This window comes from Cervus elaphus, chromosome 12 (assembly GCF_910594005.1).
Source record: "Cervus elaphus chromosome 12, mCerEla1.1, whole genome shotgun sequence".
Classification (NCBI taxonomy): Eukaryota; Metazoa; Chordata; class Mammalia; order Artiodactyla; family Cervidae; genus Cervus; species Cervus elaphus.
This window is the reverse complement of record NC_057826.1, coordinates 89450547-89468510: the sequence shown is the minus strand read 5'-3', so window position 1 is coordinate 89468510 and position 17964 is coordinate 89450547. Positions and strand designations below refer to the sequence as shown.

The window sequence follows — 17964 nt, the reverse complement described above, 5'->3', positions numbered from 1 at the left end:
GAGCAAAGACGACCCAGCACAGCCAAAAATAGATGAATAAAATGCTTAAAAAAAGAATTCTCAATGTCGTCATCATGGGCTAAAACTCTGTAAGTACTACATACAGTAATGAACGCTACCATTTGGTATGGATGTAGAAAAGTAGAGGAATGTAAAGACTAGATGGCCCTGAGGAAAATGTAGTAAAATCAGAATTTTGTTTCAGAAATAAAGTTTATTTAAACTCATAAAATTTGACATAAAGAATTACGGCATTTAACTTTCAGGCATCTATCTGTATGATAAGAAAGGAAGATCATGACAAACTGAAGCAAAACAAAAAAACTATTCGCCAAGAGAAATAAAAGCTCTAGATCTAGGAGTAAAACAAAAAACTAACATTTGTCATTTGGATAGCTTTGGTTAAAAAGAAAAATCAATGATGATGTTTTTCAAAAAAATTACTACTGAAGTTTATACTATTGCAAATATTAAGGGATTGCCCAATGGACTTTTGTTCTAAGGAAGTGTAAAAGTATGGGTCCAATAAATACAAACCAGCTCAAGGGAAGAAAGAGTAATTATACATTTTCTAGTCTTTTTTTAATACCTAGCTTACAAATATCCTTTTCAGAAATGTAAGTACAATTAGATATTGTAGCAAAGTGGATATAAACAAAGTTATGATTTCAAACAATTCCCAGACTTTCTACTTAATTTTCCAAAAGAAAGCAGCCTGGCAGAGATATAGCAAACGAGGTAGATGATACCTTCCATGAAGTTTGACGTTGTTACAGACACTGCTAACTATCCACCAACTATTCCTCCTGGCTTCTTCCTAGCGCATGTCAGATGGTGCTCCCTACCCTCCTCCACATGTCTGTGAGCTTCACTAAGATCATCAATGCAATTCCATCCTCCTTGCCAGAAGTCTGCTTAGGAATGAACCTCTGAGGTAGTTCTGCCTAATGAGACAATCAGGGAAAGTTTGCTGTAAGCTTCTGGGTACACCCACAAAAAGATACACACATAAGAAGGGGTGTTCTCTGGAATAATATTGCGTTTGCAGTGACACCCAGACTTGACGAGTCATTTTAGGACCTTGAGGGCAGCTAGTGCTGGGCTAAGTCGCTCAGTCGTGTCTGACTCTTTGTGACCCCATGGGCTCTAGCCCGCCAGGCTCCTCTGTCCATGGGATTCTCCAGGCAAGAGTACTGGAGGGGGTTGCCATGCCCTCCTCCAGGGGATCTTCCAGACCCAGGGGTCAGACCCATGCCTCTTGTGTTTCCTGCACTGGCAGGCGGGTTCTTCACCATGAGTGCCACCCGGGAAGCCTGAGGGCAGTTAACCTGAGAAGAAAGCCAACACTGTGAATCGGAGTAGATGGAAAAACCAAGAAGCTGGTTCCTTGATTATGTCATTGACTCAATGAATCAGCCTCCAGGCTTTTTATGTGATAAAACAAGCTTCCTAGTTATTCCAGGCAATTGTCATTTAAAAAATTACACAAATGATAATTGAAGAAAGAGGTTTACATATAATAAACTCTGAAACAACATGTTCCCCCATAAAATGTGACTGGTGGTCTTCCGGGTCTCCTGGCTGGCTAGCTACACACTGGTCATTCATTAACTTTGCAACACAGACCCACAGTACACACAATTACACTTTTAGGGCCCCATTTAATACTGTAGAGGTAATCAATGGAAAAATTTATAGGACTGACTGAGATGGGTAGAAGTAATATGGAAATCATAAAAGTTCATTATCAATTGACTTTCTGCTATAAGGATTCAGTATCCAAATCTTTTAATCAAGAAATGGCAGTGTAACAGCATATTAGAGATATGTAGGCAACTACCAAGAGAAATAAAAATCAGAATTTGTAAAAAGCAGTTGCCCGTGGGGATGGGGCTAAATGAAGAAGAGATGAGGAAGGAAACTAGTACTCACCTTTACAAACTTTTAACTTTTAAAACTTGCAGCGAACTGGACTAAAAGACCTTCTTAAGTGGCACAGTGAAGGAAGCTACACTTACATCTCAGTTAACACTAAGAAAGGAATGCTTTAGAGATCACTATTGAAGACTGCCAAAGAATCACAGAATAAGTGACAATTTTTAGCTTGGAACTCAACTAACAGTACATGTATGAAAGCATTCTTATTATTCATAAAAAGGAATAAAGGAAAAGTAGGAGAGGAGCAGAAATCCAGGTGCCTGACTATGGGTCTGAAGTGTTGCAGGAATGTCCACTTCCCTCCTTTATTGAAAGTAAATACACCGGAAGTAAGACAAAGAACATTCTATCTTTAGCTTGGTTTTTGGAATTTGAAATGGAAGGAAAAGCTGTACAATACTTGCTAAAGCCAAAAGGATATGGGCAAGGAGTGGCTGAACACTAACGACTATTTAAATTCAAATGTAATGCCTGAAGAATTTAGTTTCAGCACAGTATGTCTTCAGACAAGCTGGAGCTTAAGCACTGGAATTTCCTCAGAAGCACTGTCCTATACTAGTAATAATATAAGTTGTAATTCCACTGGGTTATCAGGTAATTGGTTTAAACCCTCCCCAACCCCACCACCCAGTACTACTCCCCACGACACAATGCCTCTAAGAGAAATCTTACTGACTAAAAGAGCTATGTTGACGCTGCTCAAAGATTATGACTGCATATTACCAACTATGTGTTTGTATTACCATGTTATGTAACAGGTGACTACTTACCCATTTTTAATTTTCTTTAAAAAACGAACACCACAGGCTTATTCTGAGGTAAAGCAAAGGTTATTCTACTAACGGCTACCCGCACACAGTTGTACCACAACAGCGCCATCTAGTGATGCACCCAAATCAAGGCCGGTGTGTTTTTGTTTTGTTTTTGTGTTAGGGCTTCCCTGGTGGCTCAGACGGTAAAGCTAAAGCGTCTGCCTGCAACGAGGAAGACCTGGGTTCGATCCCTGGGTCGGGAAGATCCCCTGGAGAAGGAGATGGCAACCCACTCCAGTGTTCTTGCCTGGAGAATTCCATGGACAGAGGAGCCTGGTACGCTACCGTCCATGGGGTAGCCGGACAGGACGGAGTGATTTCACATTCACATGTTTTTTTTAAACTTCCAAGTTTGCTACACAGCAAATACAAAATTGTAAAGGACACTGCTATAACATAAGTATACTGACTTAAAATGTGACACCGATGACTACAAAATGTCTTTTCTGGAAGAATTTTTTTTTTAAGTGCATGATCTGAATTCCTTGGGCTTTGAACTGGTTAAGTACACATTCAAATAAAAGATTTTTTAAGAAAATAACTGTTATAAAAATTGCACATCAGAAATACTTTCATGACATCAAGTATTTGATTTAATTAGCATATCTAAAGAAACTATATCTGAACTATATCTAAAGAAACTATAATCAAACTAAAATTTTCAATTAAATTTAAGATTACTAAATTATAAAATTATACTTCAACAGTAACAATATTGTTTTATACTCATACACCAGCCCTCATTTTAAGAGGTTTTGTTTTTCTTAAAATTAATCTCAGCCCTTTCATAAGCCACAGTACTAATTATTAAGAGGTTATAGTACTTATTTTCCCTGGGCACTTCAATCAGTAGCTACATTTAAAAGATCAAAAGTATATGCTCAAATTCATAGGAAAGAGCAAATAAACCTACTCAATGTATATATTTAAGCAACAGCTTCATTACTCAAAGAACCTTGCTATTTATTAAATAACTTCCAACTGACATCATCTCTGTCCCACTTGCCCATTTAAAATCCTATTCATTTCAGATAAAATACTTGGTATTTTAAAATATATGGCAACTCAATTACATTTAAAAGTAGCACTGTACTTTCAATTACACTAGACTTTAAACATTCTTCTTTCCCCAGATGATTTCCACTGAATAATGCTATATTCTGAGAACTCACAGTATACACTAGGGAAATCTAAGGAAATAGCCTCTTGTTAATGAGAATTTAATTCTTGTTAATACATGTGGCATATTCCTAAAAACTCAAAATAAGTAATTTTCTAGTAGACATTCAAATTTCATTTTTATATTTTTGTACCAAATTGTTTCTGACATACTTCAAAATGGAGGACTAAGTTAAGAGAGTAGCAAATGTTTATTAGTCAAACTTTTAACTTGGAGTCATTAAAAATTTTTCCTGGCTTATCATAAAAAATGATTTTAACATATAAAACATATCTAATGTTAAACTACAGGTCCAAAGCAACAACACAGTTTTCTTCTCAAATACGTTACACTCCTTGGTGCTTTCCAGATAGTAAATGTCACCAGTCCATTCCCACTCTATTTCTCTCTGCAGTTCTCATTCCAACAGCCCTTAGGCTTGGAAGTGACTCTCACTTTCATCTGATCAAATTTCCTCTAGTCACAGCTAATAATTAGATTTATCTCCTTTCTGAGTGGTCCTCAAGTAGTTCAGCTACAAATCTACCAATGAACAGCATCTGGTACTGTATGCGTGGGAGCCACCCGTTCCCAGTCTCTCAGGATATTCTAGCTTTGTATTATTTTATTTTTCAATTGAAAAAGGCTGTATTAAATATAACTAAAAGTGATTTATGTTTCCAATCTTTGTCAGCTTTTCAGGTAACAAAAATTATAGGCAAAATTCTGTCAGATGCTATGTCCCAGTTTGGGGTTTTGCAAATACAATCTCTGTAATGATGTGATGTTTTGCTCAAATGCGTTAGATTTATTTCACAATAATGGTATAACAGTTCAGTCATTATGGTATTACAAAAGCCCACACAAATACATTCGTTTTTCACTGACCAAAAATTTGATTCAGCAATACAATAAGCTAGATTTGGTTGGCTGGTTGGTTGTTTACTACTTCGCTTTTCTGAAAATGAATTTACTAGAGGTAAATTCACCCCACTCCAGTACTCTTGCCTGGAAAATCCCATGCATGGAGGAGCCTGGTAGGCTGCAGTCCATGGGGTCGCTAAGAGTCGGACACGATTGAGTGACAGACTGAAGCGACTTAGCAGCAGCAGCAGCAGAGGTAAACTACTAGAGGCAGCTGACTTCTGAACTATCTACGAGAAATAATCACTAGAGACGAAAGAGAACCTGACATCCATTATATACTCAGTACTTATGAGAAAACCCTGGGTTACAACCCAGAGGGTTATGATCAATTTAATGGGTGTTTAAAAAAAATGACTGAAAATGTAAAATATCAGAGTGTATTAGAGTGTATCACACTTGGTATACGCATTGTTTCATGAAATTCTGCCTACATATTTATATTAATTTGTTGCAAAGTAGGATTTTTTTTTTTAATTGGGAGGTCACGGTCAAAAAGTTTTAAAACTTAGATCTATGAAATGGTTTTATTCAATGTTCATGAAAACCCTGTGAAGCAGGTATACAACACCCATTTCACAGCACAAAAGCAGAGGTCCTAAGTGACTTCTCCAAAGTCACACAGCTAGGAAATGATATGAATGAGCGTATTTTTTAAACTGCAAACGGAAATGAAAGTCAACCTCACTAGAAACTGAAGAACTGCACATTAAAACCACGAGTTATCATTTTTTCACCTGTCAAAACAGGAAACCATTTTGTTTTTAATGAAAAAGCTCAGCAATGGAATTTAAGGAAATCTGATACTTTCAGAAGCAGCTGGTGGGAGTATAAATTAGTAAAGTCTTCCCCAAAACACTTTAACAATGCATATCAGAAGCTTTAAATTTTTGTGCATATCCTTCGACAGAACAATTCCATTCTAGGAATTTACCTTAAGGAAATGATCATGAATGTGTGTATATATATACACACACACACGCACACACACACACATATATGCAGAGATTTAGCTATAAGGATGTATCACCACACTGTTTTTAAGCAAAGATTGTAAATTACGCCCAATGATGTAAAAGATCAAATAAATCACGGTGTGTGTGTGTGTTGCTCAGTGGTGTTGACTCTCTGTGACCCTATGGACATGGTCCATGTTTGGACCATATAATGGATCTATATAATGGAACCCTATGTAGCTATTAAAAAACAAAGTTGTTGAATATTCAGTGACATAAGGTGTCCAGTATAGTAAATAAAAAGTTTATATATAACATTGACACAGTAGAATTCAATTTTTGTTTAAAAATTTATCTACATTTGAACCTTGCACAACATGGGGTTAGGGACACCAATTCTCTGCACGGCCAAAAATTGAGGTACAACTTCACAGTCGACCCTCTGTGTCTGTGGAGTCAACCAACCTTGGATTGTGCAGTACTGTGGTATGTATTTAGTGAAAAAAAATCCATGCATTAAGTGGACCCTCACAATTCAAACCTGTGTTGTTCAAGGGTCAACCATATATACACAGAAAAAAAAATCCATAGAGGATATACTTATATTCGGCCTTGTCCTGCCTTCCCTTCTCCCGATACATAAACCAGAGTGATCCTTCCAAAAATCCAAGCTGATATTAAAATATTTCAGGAAAAAAAACAGAAAAGGTTGAGGGGTCAGGACAAACCAATTAAGACAAAATGAGATGGCAACTGAAATGGGTATGAAAAACCATTTTCTACTTTTTTTGTATGTCTAAAACATTTTCATAACATAGAATTTTAAAGTAATAAAACCTAAATCAGATGAGTCATTGCTCAAAACCCTCCAATGGCTTCCCATCTCACAGTAAAAGCCAAAGTCCCGAACAGGTCTTACGCCCTCCCATCGGCGTGTCTCTGCCCTGGCTGCATTGCGAACACCTGACCCCAAGCCCGAGACTCAACGGTGGTGGGCAGCCCCACTTCCAAGCCGATTCTCCTGAGGAATCACGTCTCAGGTCAGGAGAAGGACCACTCACAGTATGGTCCCAGCTCCTTCTCCGACCGGTCAGCAGCAGCTTGTTTTCTGTTGCAGCCACAGCGGGCCTCCTTGTTTCTTACACGAGGCCAAGCACCCCTCACATCGGGGTCTTTGCCTCCTTCTGGTGCTTACTTAAGTGTTCCTTTCTCAGTGAGACCCTCCTGGCTGCTCTGTGTAAACACTGTAGCCCTTCCTCTCCTCTCCCAGGACGCCCCGTCCCCCTTCTTCACTGTTCCCCATAGCGTTTATCACCATCTAACATACAAAGTATTTTTATTTATTATCCCTCTCCCCCAGCTAAAGTGTTATCTCCTTAAGGGCAAGGAGTTTGCCGTTTTTTATCAGGGCTGTGTTCCCAGCAACTCAAATACCTGGCACATATTAGGCACTCAGAAAATACTTAATAAATGAATAAATGATTATATATCAAGACATTTAGACTTCTTGGTGGTGGGATTACAAATGACTTATTTTTTATCACAACTTTTCAATATGTGAACATGTACTATATTTATAGTTAGGAAAAATTTAAGCAAATAATTTTAACGCAATGTACTTTCTTGCTTTAAAAAAGCACGGCTAGTGGAATGTTGTCTTAGTGATTACACAAACAAATACACATGTAAACATTCACTGAGCTCTAGACTTGTGTACTTTACTGAACACAAGCCTTAAATTTTTTTTAAAAAAAGCGAATGACAGGTCACAGCTAAAAGTATTACAGCAAAGCGATAATGGAGTCATGTAGCAAACAGATTTGAGGACACTCTTGCCTACAGAACACTTCTTACAAATCATCCACAAATTTCCACTGATGCAAATTTTTTCCATCACATAGATCTGCTCAGAATTCTCTTTATGGTGTGTAAAAATACCTAGAGTTATCCAGTACAATGATAACCTAAAACTATTTGCACATCTTTAATTGTGAACCAGCAAGCTTGTCCTAAGAAATCCTGTAAAATATCAACTCTAAGAAAGCCAGTCATCTAAGGCTAGAGACAGTTCCCTAACTGGTTCTCCAGAGAACACAGCATAGAAGATGATGATGGATTAACTAAACATTAAGTAAACTACTGGGGCTTCCCTGGTGGCTCAGTGGTAAAGAATTTGCATGCCAATGCATGAGACATGGGTTCTATCCCTGGGTCAGGAGAATCCCCTGGAGAAGGAACTAGCAACTCACTCCAGTATTCTTGCCTGGGAAATCCCATGGACAGAGGAGCCTGGTGGGCTACAGTCCACAGGGTCACAAAAGAGTCAAACACGACTAGTGACTAAACAAGTACAAATATTAGCTGAACCAATCGATAAATAGAGACGTATCGATCCTACTAAAGCCTTTGTGTTTGGCAGACATTCCACGCTAAGTGGATAATACCAGAATTCCAATTAAGGTTGCCTCAGCGGACTAGTCGGTGACCACTTAGGAACCAGTTATCTTCAATTCATCTATAAACGTCATACCCTGGATTCTGCACAAAGTGCTAAAATCTACTCTTAAATCTTTCCTACTCAAAAACAGCCTCTCACCATGTGAAAAAGAGCTCTAGAGTCTCAATCAAATGCTCTTTTGAGACATTTGAGAAAAACTAGTCTTACTTCTCAAGAAGAAAGCAGTGGTATTAACAGCAAGGGTATTACAAACAGCAGGTGAGCACAACACGTCATCATGTGATGATTTTACATTATGGTAATAAAAAGAAATTGCTTTAGAAATAAATATGACTAGACCATGGAGGAAAATGCACATTTTCTATTAATTTATAAGTTAAGACATAATACTTAAAAAAAAAAATCACAGCTTCCTATCCACAGCATCCTAAATGCATTCCTTCTTTTCTACTATTTTCTACTTTGGCAGAGACATCAAAAGTATTTAAGAATTTTGCTAACTATCATAGATTATTCAAGACTAAACCTTCCCTCCCCTCTGTACTATTAATCAGTCAGAAAGCAAATTTCTGCTTATAACAGTTGCTTTGAAGAAAGCCTTCACTGGATTAAGATTTAAAGTTCTCCCCTGAATCTCTCAGCAGATTAACAATAATAAACTCCTACTGGATCCCTATAATATTCATTATTTTGTACGACACTGCCAGGGAAAAACTTGTCTGCTTGTTGTTATGCCCAAGCAAGACTACAGCTCAACTGCTGAAGCTCAGCCAGCCATGTTCTCCTCTCCACTAATCCTGATCTTACGTCAGGAGGCTGCTGTGTTTCCTCCTGTTTCTTTTCAGCACTCTATCTTTAACCCTCCTGCTTCACCTTGCTCCTGATTTTGCAAATTATTGGAAATTCTCTGTAGCAACTGAAATATTGCAGGATATAATAAAAACTGAATAGCTTAAACACAAGTTATTGAATTTTAAAAAGTGACAGTGACCCTCAAAAGTTGAGATTTTAGCTTTTTGCAGTTGGAGTGATGTAATAACTCAGCTGTTTCCCTTTTATAAATCAATGAGCATATAAATTAACAACAATTTCCACCATTTGTGCCAAAAGAAGAAACCCATATACTGGATGATTCAAACTAAGAGATTCAAATATGCTACCCTTAAACTTGAAAACAAAAGCTTAAACTTACAAAACGGATGTGTCAAGACTCTCAACCTTTGTGAGGCAGTTACTATTAACCTTCTTTTGAACAGGAGGAAGCTGGAGTGTGTAAGTTTCTCAAGATGAGAGCCAGCACACAAACACAGCCTGGGCTCTAGGGCCCTCACTGTATCCTATGCTGACTCCTTGGACGGGAAAAGACTCCTTTTGTCGGGCAAACCCAAGTTCATGGCTGTAAGGAAACTCTTGCCTGGCCCCTGGGCTGAAATTCTGTTGACAGAAGTGGGGTAGTATAGTTACACAACTGTGCCTACTATGCAGGTGAAACACTGTTAAAGAGCGCTTAAGTGTTTTCATGGGATGTATCAATATATATGGGCACTGGTTCCACCTACCTTCTACTTGTATTTTGAAAACAAGTTGTATTATAACACTCATTAGAATGACAGTGTGGTTTGGAAGAATCTAAAGACTTTTTTTTTTTAGTCATGCCAATTATCATAGTTCCTGATCTTTTCCTTCTGCAAGAAAGTTAATTCTCTGATCTGTATTTTCATACAAGGATTTCACCTCTTTAACAAAATACAATAATAATAACAATAGTACTAACAGTGTTAGCCTGTCTAAGGTGAAAACATTGGTCTTTGAAACTAGAAGTTATTAATTCCAGTGTATCTTATATCTGCTGCAGACACCAACTAGACTTCATCACACAGGGTAGTTCTGAAAAGGATTATATGACAGGAATAATATGCATATTTTGATAAAAGAGAAACTATACACTTACAAAAATGCTTTCTACTTTCTACTTATTGTTTTTCCTATCTTGACTTGGTTTTTTTCTGGAAAAAATATTTAAGAAATTAATTTAAGAATTTAATTCCATCAGCATTTTACTGAACACTTCACCTCTGATAATGGAGTTTTTCCAGGAAAATGTTTCCCTTCACTTTAAAAATGTAATTCCCTAACTAGCTGTACTTGTGGGAATGTTCCATATACTTTCTGTGAAAGTGCTCTGAACCATTACAGGATTCCTACACACACACACACACGACTCCATAAAAATAAGTTTATAAAGTGGGTTGTACGAACTGCTTTAGGAAATATTAATTCTTTGAAAATGATATGACATCAGACAATCTTTTTCTTGTCAGTCTTCACCACTAAATATTTGTGATGTGGACATAGTTAGGACAAGCACCATACTTCACTAGGTGAAATTATAAATAGTCAATGTAAAATGGGAGATGAATAGAAGACTTCAGTAAACTGACAGATCTTTTAAATTCAGGGCTGCAAAAAAAAATTAAACCATTTGAAAAACAGGATTCGGTATCCTCTTGAAATGATTGTGGAAGGTTGAATAATGATGTCCAGGTCCTAATACCTAGAACCTCTGAATGTTACCTTGTTGGCAAAAGGGATTTTGCAGCTGTGACTGAGGGACGGCTCCTCAGATGGAGAGATTCTTCTGGATTATGCTACTGTTAGCACTGGTCACTCAGTCGTGTCCAGCTCCTTGAGACTCCATGGACTGTAGCCCTCCAGGCTCCTCTGTCCATGGATCATGCTCAAGGACCCTAAATGTACTCATAAGTGTCCTTAAGAAGGTGGCACAGGGAGATTTGAGTAAAGAAGGTTATGTGACAAAGAAGAGTCAGGAGGAAGACGCTACACTGCTGGCTCTGGAATGAAGGCGAGGCCAAAAACCATGAATGCCAGGAAGACAGCTCTAGAAGGTGGAAAAGGCAAGGAGACCATTCTCCCCAAGAGCTTCCCGAGGGACCGCAGTCCTGCTGACACCTGGTCTCACCCCTGTGCGACTGCCTTTGGACTTCTGACGTCTAGAACTGCAGGAGAATAAATGTATGTTATCTTAATACCAACTTTGTAGTAATTTGTTACAGCAGACATAGCAAACTAATACAAATCTTCATCCAGTTAGAACCTATCAACCCTCTGCCATTTATAGAATTAATTTATTCTAAATTCAGTTAAAAAGAAGTTTCTCCTCATACATCTCAAATAATATATTTACTTAATTAGGGCAGAATTACTGAAAAACTAGCATAAAAATCTTAATAGAAGCAACTCTGAATTTATTAAAGCAATTTTAGGCAAGCTGTTTGCCAACTGAATATCTTCAACTGCATGTAATTTGATGAAAATTAAAGCTCAAGAATAACTCTTTCCATAGGAAGAGTTACAGTAATTGTTCAAGGGTAATAAAATAGTTAGTATCCCCATTTAAAACCAGCATGTGATTCAAAGTAGCACTGTTGCAAAATGAAATAGCTAAAAGGTAAGGGAAAAAGATAGAGGAAGAGTATCAGTAGCATTTTGTTGAATTCCGATTACATGTAAATACCCTGTATAAATTCTCATGTCTATCTCAAAACAACTGGAAGAGATAAAAGAAGTTCAGTTAAAAAAAGGCTTGGGAAAAAAAAAAAAAAAAAGGCTTGGAGGGGGGGTAGTTTAAATAATTGGTCAAAGGTCACAGCCAGTATCGGTGTTTCTATGATTCACATCCAAGACTAGCTCCAAAACCCAAGAGCTTTCATGACGCCCTAAGATAATGGAGTCTGACAGTGAAAACTAAACTCATGTTTCATTTTTCCTTATTCTTGAATTGCTCACTGACCAATTCAAAATCTCCTGAGTTGTAAATCTTTGTTACTGTCTTGCTAACAAAATACATTCTACTTCTTCGTTCCCTCTGAGAGGAGCATTATATAACTATACAAGTTATTATCTTCATATAAATATTAGAAAATATCCTGCTTCTTTCCGTAGGCCCTTCTATAATAATATTTAGAATACAAAAACATTCAGCACTCAACAGACAAAAATTCTAAATATCTAACACTCAGAAAATAAAATCTGTAAAGAGCAGAAAAATCAATCAACAGAAACAGACCCAGAAATGACACAGATGACAGGACTTGTGGACAAGGACATTAAGATAGTTATTATAATGACATTCCACATACTCAGGAAGGCAGAGAAGAGCAGAGCATGTTAAGGAAAGACTTGAAGATATATAAAAGCCCCAAATCAGTTTTCTGGAGATGAAAAATAAACTGGAGGAAATTAACAGCAAATTAAACACTGCAGAAGGAAAGAAAACTAGCTAATTTGAAGGCACAGAAATAGAAACTACTTAAAATGAAGCACAGAGAAAAAAACACAAAAATCCAGCATCGATGTAATTATTATGGAACAACTTTATAATGGAACAACTTCAAGTAGCCTAACGCATATTCAATTGAAATCCTCAAAGATGGGAAAAATGGGGGAAAAAAATATTTGAAGAAATTATGGTTGGATAATTTACATACTGGATAATACCCTAAAGCCCCAAACAAAAAGCTTGACAAATGTGAAGCACGAAGAACCATGAAAAAAAACCATGCCAAGGGACACCAAACGAAACCGCTTTCAGGAACCAAGGTCCCAGCCCCTGCTGAGTCCGAAGTCAAGAGCCAACACTATCTTGCCAACCACATGCGTGACCCATTTAAAAGCAGATCTTGTAGCCCCCACGGAAGCCACCCCAGACAGTACCACACAGAGCAGGTATGAGCCACCCTCACCAAGCCCTGCCCAACTTGCACATTCATGAGCTGGGCAAAAGATACCATTGTTTTAGGCCATTAAATTTTGAGTGGTCTTGTTATACAGGAAGAGATCATCAAAGCAACGTGCAAAGATCTTGAGGCTGACAAGAGCTTAGCAGTTCTAGAAACTGAGAAATACAGAGTGGCTACAACACAGTGATTAAAAAATACCACCACCAATTCCAGCAACAAACAACAGCTAACATTTGGTATTTATTATTTTATGTGGCATCATTCTAAGTAATTTACCCGTATTAGTTTATCATTAGAATCCTATTGGTATATTATACTCTTAAAACACCAACTTTAAAATATGGGGAAACCAGGCACAGAACAGTTAAATGAGTTGCCTAAGATCACACACTCACGCAGTCTACGCAAGAGACTACATTACGAATAAAGTCATCCTTCCTCCTAAAGGACAGAATGGCATAAAATTAGGTGTAGAAAGACAGATCAAGCCCAGGGTATGGAGATCTTTATAGATCTTGGTTAGAAATTTAACTGTTCATGAGTAATCAAGCACTACTGAAGAGTTTTCAGCAGGGTAGTATGTGATCTATTAATATTTAAAAGATCATCCTGGCTGCATGTGAAGAACAAATTGGAAGGCCATAATGTTTGACACCAAGGTACTCCTTGATAATAAAATTAAAAATAACTAAAATAAAATGGTTTCATTGAAAGAATATACTGGATCGATCAAGCTGATAATCCTGAGCCTCATGATCAAGGTCAACATACAAAAAGACCAAAGGCAAGACACTGCCATGCGCCTTCTGGTGTAATGTGACAAACAGAAAAGAGGTAAATCACAGCCGCCCACGACATATTCTTCGGGAAAAAATTCAGACCTGAACCCAATCAAGCCTAGGTCTAGCTACTAGTTTATCAGAGATGGGAGAACAGAGGAACAAGTTAAAGAACACCACGAGGACTAATATTGTTATTGTTGTCCAGTCACTGAGTCGTATCCGACTCTTGAGACCCTATGAACTATGAGGATGTAGCCTGCCACGTCCTGAATGTAGAAGATTCTAGATGGCAAACAAATAAGCAGCAAGAATAGGGTAGGTGCTGTCATAGAGTAAAGGAAACTCAAGAAACGTATCAACCAAATGCAATGTGTAAACCATGCTTGGAGGCTGATACGAACAATCCAGTGGTTAAAAAAGACTGAGGAGGCAACGGTGGAGAACTGATCACTGATTAGATGTTAAGAAATTATTAGTGGGGTTTTTGGTATGATAATTGTATTGTATATATTTTTAATAGTCCTACTTCCTAATGATACATATCTTAGTATTCATAGGGAAAATTATATCGAGTCTAGAATTTGCTTTAAAATAATGTGAAGAGGGACCGGCAGTACAGATGAAACAGTATGTGCCACATGTTAATACCTGTTGAAGCTGGGTGATGGATGCACTGGGGTTAACTATACAAACCTCTTTAGGTGTTAGTATGCTTAAAACTTCTCTAAATACAAAGTTTAAATTTTAAAAATATAGGAGTCTATATAAGCTCCCCAAATCCAACCAAAGTGAGGCTGTAAACTCAGGCAGAAATGACAGGCTAATGTCTAAGTATAAAAGCTCCAAGTGTTCTGCTTTTTCCTTTAGGAATATGCAACATAAAAGCAGATAACTATGTAACCTGTAATTCATGAGAGGTGATTAGGCAGTGCTCTCTAACACTCTCTGGGGAAGAGGGGGGTCCTGACAACCCCAGTGGCAGGTGAAGAATGATGTACAAGGCTACTGTAGCACTAAATAGCCAATCAATTACCCTTACTCATCAACCTCCTGAGTGCAAGGCTTCAACTATGGCATCTTTTTTTATGAGGAGAGGATGTACTTCTAATGACTTATTAATAAATTGCCATTCCAGTTCATATATCAGTCCCTTTTATGTTTTCATAGGGTAAATCAGTCCATGGAGCCCCAAATCAAACATGCTGAACTATTAAACCATTACAATCTAATACTCACAACAAAATACTGTCAATTTTTCATCAGAGAACTTTCTCTAGGTTATTATAAATCCTTCATATAGTAATAGAGCTGTTACTAAAACATACACATTTATAATAATAGAAAGTAAATTTTAAATATAAGACTTACCACTTATTGAGTGGCTATTAGTACATCGGGCCCTAGATCCTTTGTATACTTTTACTAGATCTTTTGTATACACTTTAAATCTGGATGGGGCACATACTACTTTCCATTCTGAGATGAGGAAAAGGACAAAAGCAATGTATTTAAGATCCCACAGCCAAGATGAGGATGGAACCAGAATTCAAACCTAGATATGAGGCTAAGCCAAAGAGCCTCTTAGAGTGTTGTAGACGAAACAGCTTCTTGTGGGTTTTCATGGTTATCAAATCCAAAATATAATCTTTGTGAGTACAATCACAGAAAACTAACCAAACTGATCACATGGACCACAGCCTTGTCTAACTCAGTGCAACTATGAGCCATGCCATGTAGGGCCACCAAAGATGGGACGGGTCATGGTGGAGAGTTCTGACAAAACGTGGTCCACTGGAGAAGGGAATGGCAAACCACTTCAGTATTCTTGCCTTCAGAACCCCATAACCCCATGAACAGCATGAAAAGGCAAAAAGATAGAACACTGGAAAGATGAACTCCCCAGGTCGGTAGGAGCCCAATATGCTACAGGAGAAGTAACTCCAGAAGGAATGAAGAGACAGAGCCAAAGCAAAAACAGTACCCAGTTGTGGACGTGACTGGTGATGGAAGTAAAGTCCGAAGCTGTAAAGAGCAATATTGCATAGGAACCTGCAATGTGAGCTCCATGAATCAAAGCAAACTGGAAGTGGTCAAACAGGAAATGGCAAGAGTGAATGTCGACATTTTAGGAATCAGTGAACTAAGATGGACTGGAAAGGATGAATTTAACTCAGATGACCATTATAACCACTACTGTGGGCAAGAATCCCTTAGAAGAAATGGAGTAGTCATCATAGTAAACAAGAGTCTGAAATGCAGTACTTGGATGCAATCTCAAAAACAACAGAATGATCTCTGTTCGTTTCCAAGGTAAACCATTCAATATCACAGTAATCCAAGTATACGCTCCAACCAGTAATGCTAAAGAAGCTGAAGGGTTCTATTAAGACCTACAAGACCTTCTAAAACTAACACCCAAAAAAGATGTCCTTTTCATTACAGGGGACTGGAATGCAAAAGTAGGAAGTCAAGAGATACCTGGAGTAACAGGAAAATTTGGCCTTGGAGTAGAAAATGAAGCAAGTCAAAAGGCTAAGAGAGTTGTGCCAAGAGAGTGCACTGGTCATAGCAAACACCCTCTTCCAACAACACAAGAGAAGAGTCTACACATGGACATCACCAGATGGTCAACACCAAAATCAGATTGATTATATTCTTTGCAGCCAAAGATGGAGAAGCTCTATACAGTCAGCAAAAACAAGACCGGGAGCTGACTGTGGCTCAGATCATGAACTCCTTATTGCCAAATTCAGACTTAAATTGAAGAAAGTAGGGAAAACCACCAGACCATTCAGGTATGACCTAAATCAAATTCTTTACGATTATACAGTGGAAGTGATAAACACAAGGAATTAGATCTGATACAGTGTCTGAAGAACTATGGACAGAGGTTCGTGACATTGTACAGGAGGCAGTGATCAAGACCATCCCCAAGAAAAAGAAATGCAAAAAGGCACAGTGGTTGTCTGAGGAGGCCCTACAAATAGCTGAGAAAAGAAGAGAAGCTGAAGGCAAAGAAGAAAAGGAAAGATGTACCCATTTGAATGTGAGTTCCAAAGATAGCAAGCAGATTTTAGAAAGTGTTCCTCAGTGATCAGTGCACAGAAACAGAGGAAAACAATAGAATGGGAAAGACTATTGATCTCTTCAAGAAAATTAGAGATACCAAGGAAACATTTCATGCAAAGATGGGCACAATAAAGGACAGAAATGGTATGGACCTAACAGAAGCAGAAGATATTAAGAAGAGGTGGCAAGAATACACAGAAGAACTATACAAAAAAGATCTTTATGACCCAGAACCACGATGGTGTGATCACTCATCCAGAACAAGACATCCTGGAACGCGAAGTCAAGTGGGCCTTAGGAAGCATCACTTTGAACAAGGCTAGTGGAGGTGATGGAATTCCAGTTGAGCTATTTCAAATCCTGAAAGATGATGCTGTGAAAGTGCTGCACTCAAGATGCCAGCAAATTTGGAAAACTCAGCAGTGGCCACAGGACTGGAAAAGGTCAGTTTTCATTCCAATCACAAAGGCAATGCCAAAGAATGCTCAAACTACTGCACAATTGCACTCATCTCACATGCTAGCAAAGTAATGCTCAAAATTCTCCAAGTGAGGCTTGAACAGTACGTGAACTGTGAACTTCCAGATGTTCAAGCCGGTTTTAGAAAAGGCAGAGGAACCAGAGATCAAATTGCCAACATCCGCTGGATGATCCAAAAAGCAAGAGAGTTCCAGAAAAACATGAATGACGTCACTTTCACTTTCTGCTTTATTGACTATGCCAAAGTCTTTGTATGGATCACAACAAACTGTGGAAAATTCTTCAAGAGATGGGAATACCAGACCACCTGACCTGCCTCCCGAGAAATCTGTATGCAGGTCAAGAAGCAACAGTTAGGACTGGACATGAAACAACAGACTGGTTCCAGATCGGGAAAGGAATACGTCAAGGCTGTATATTGTCACCCTGCTTATTTAACTTATATGCAGAGTACATCATGTGAAATGCCAGGCTGGATGAAGCACAAGCTGGAATCAAGATGGCCGGGAGAAATATCAATAACCTCAGATATGCAGATGACACCACCCTCATGGCAGAAAGCGAAGAAGAACAAAAGAGCCTCTTGATGAAAGTGAAAAGGTTGACTTAAAACTCAACATTCAGAA

At 38.1% G+C, this 17964-nt stretch overlaps 1 protein-coding gene across 1 annotated transcript in view; it reads right to left on the bottom strand.

Moving 5' to 3' along the window:
• HOMER1 (homer scaffold protein 1) overlaps window positions 1–17964 on the bottom strand; it is a 132239-nt gene that overhangs the window by 91835 nt on the left and 22440 nt on the right. The window lies entirely within an intron of this gene.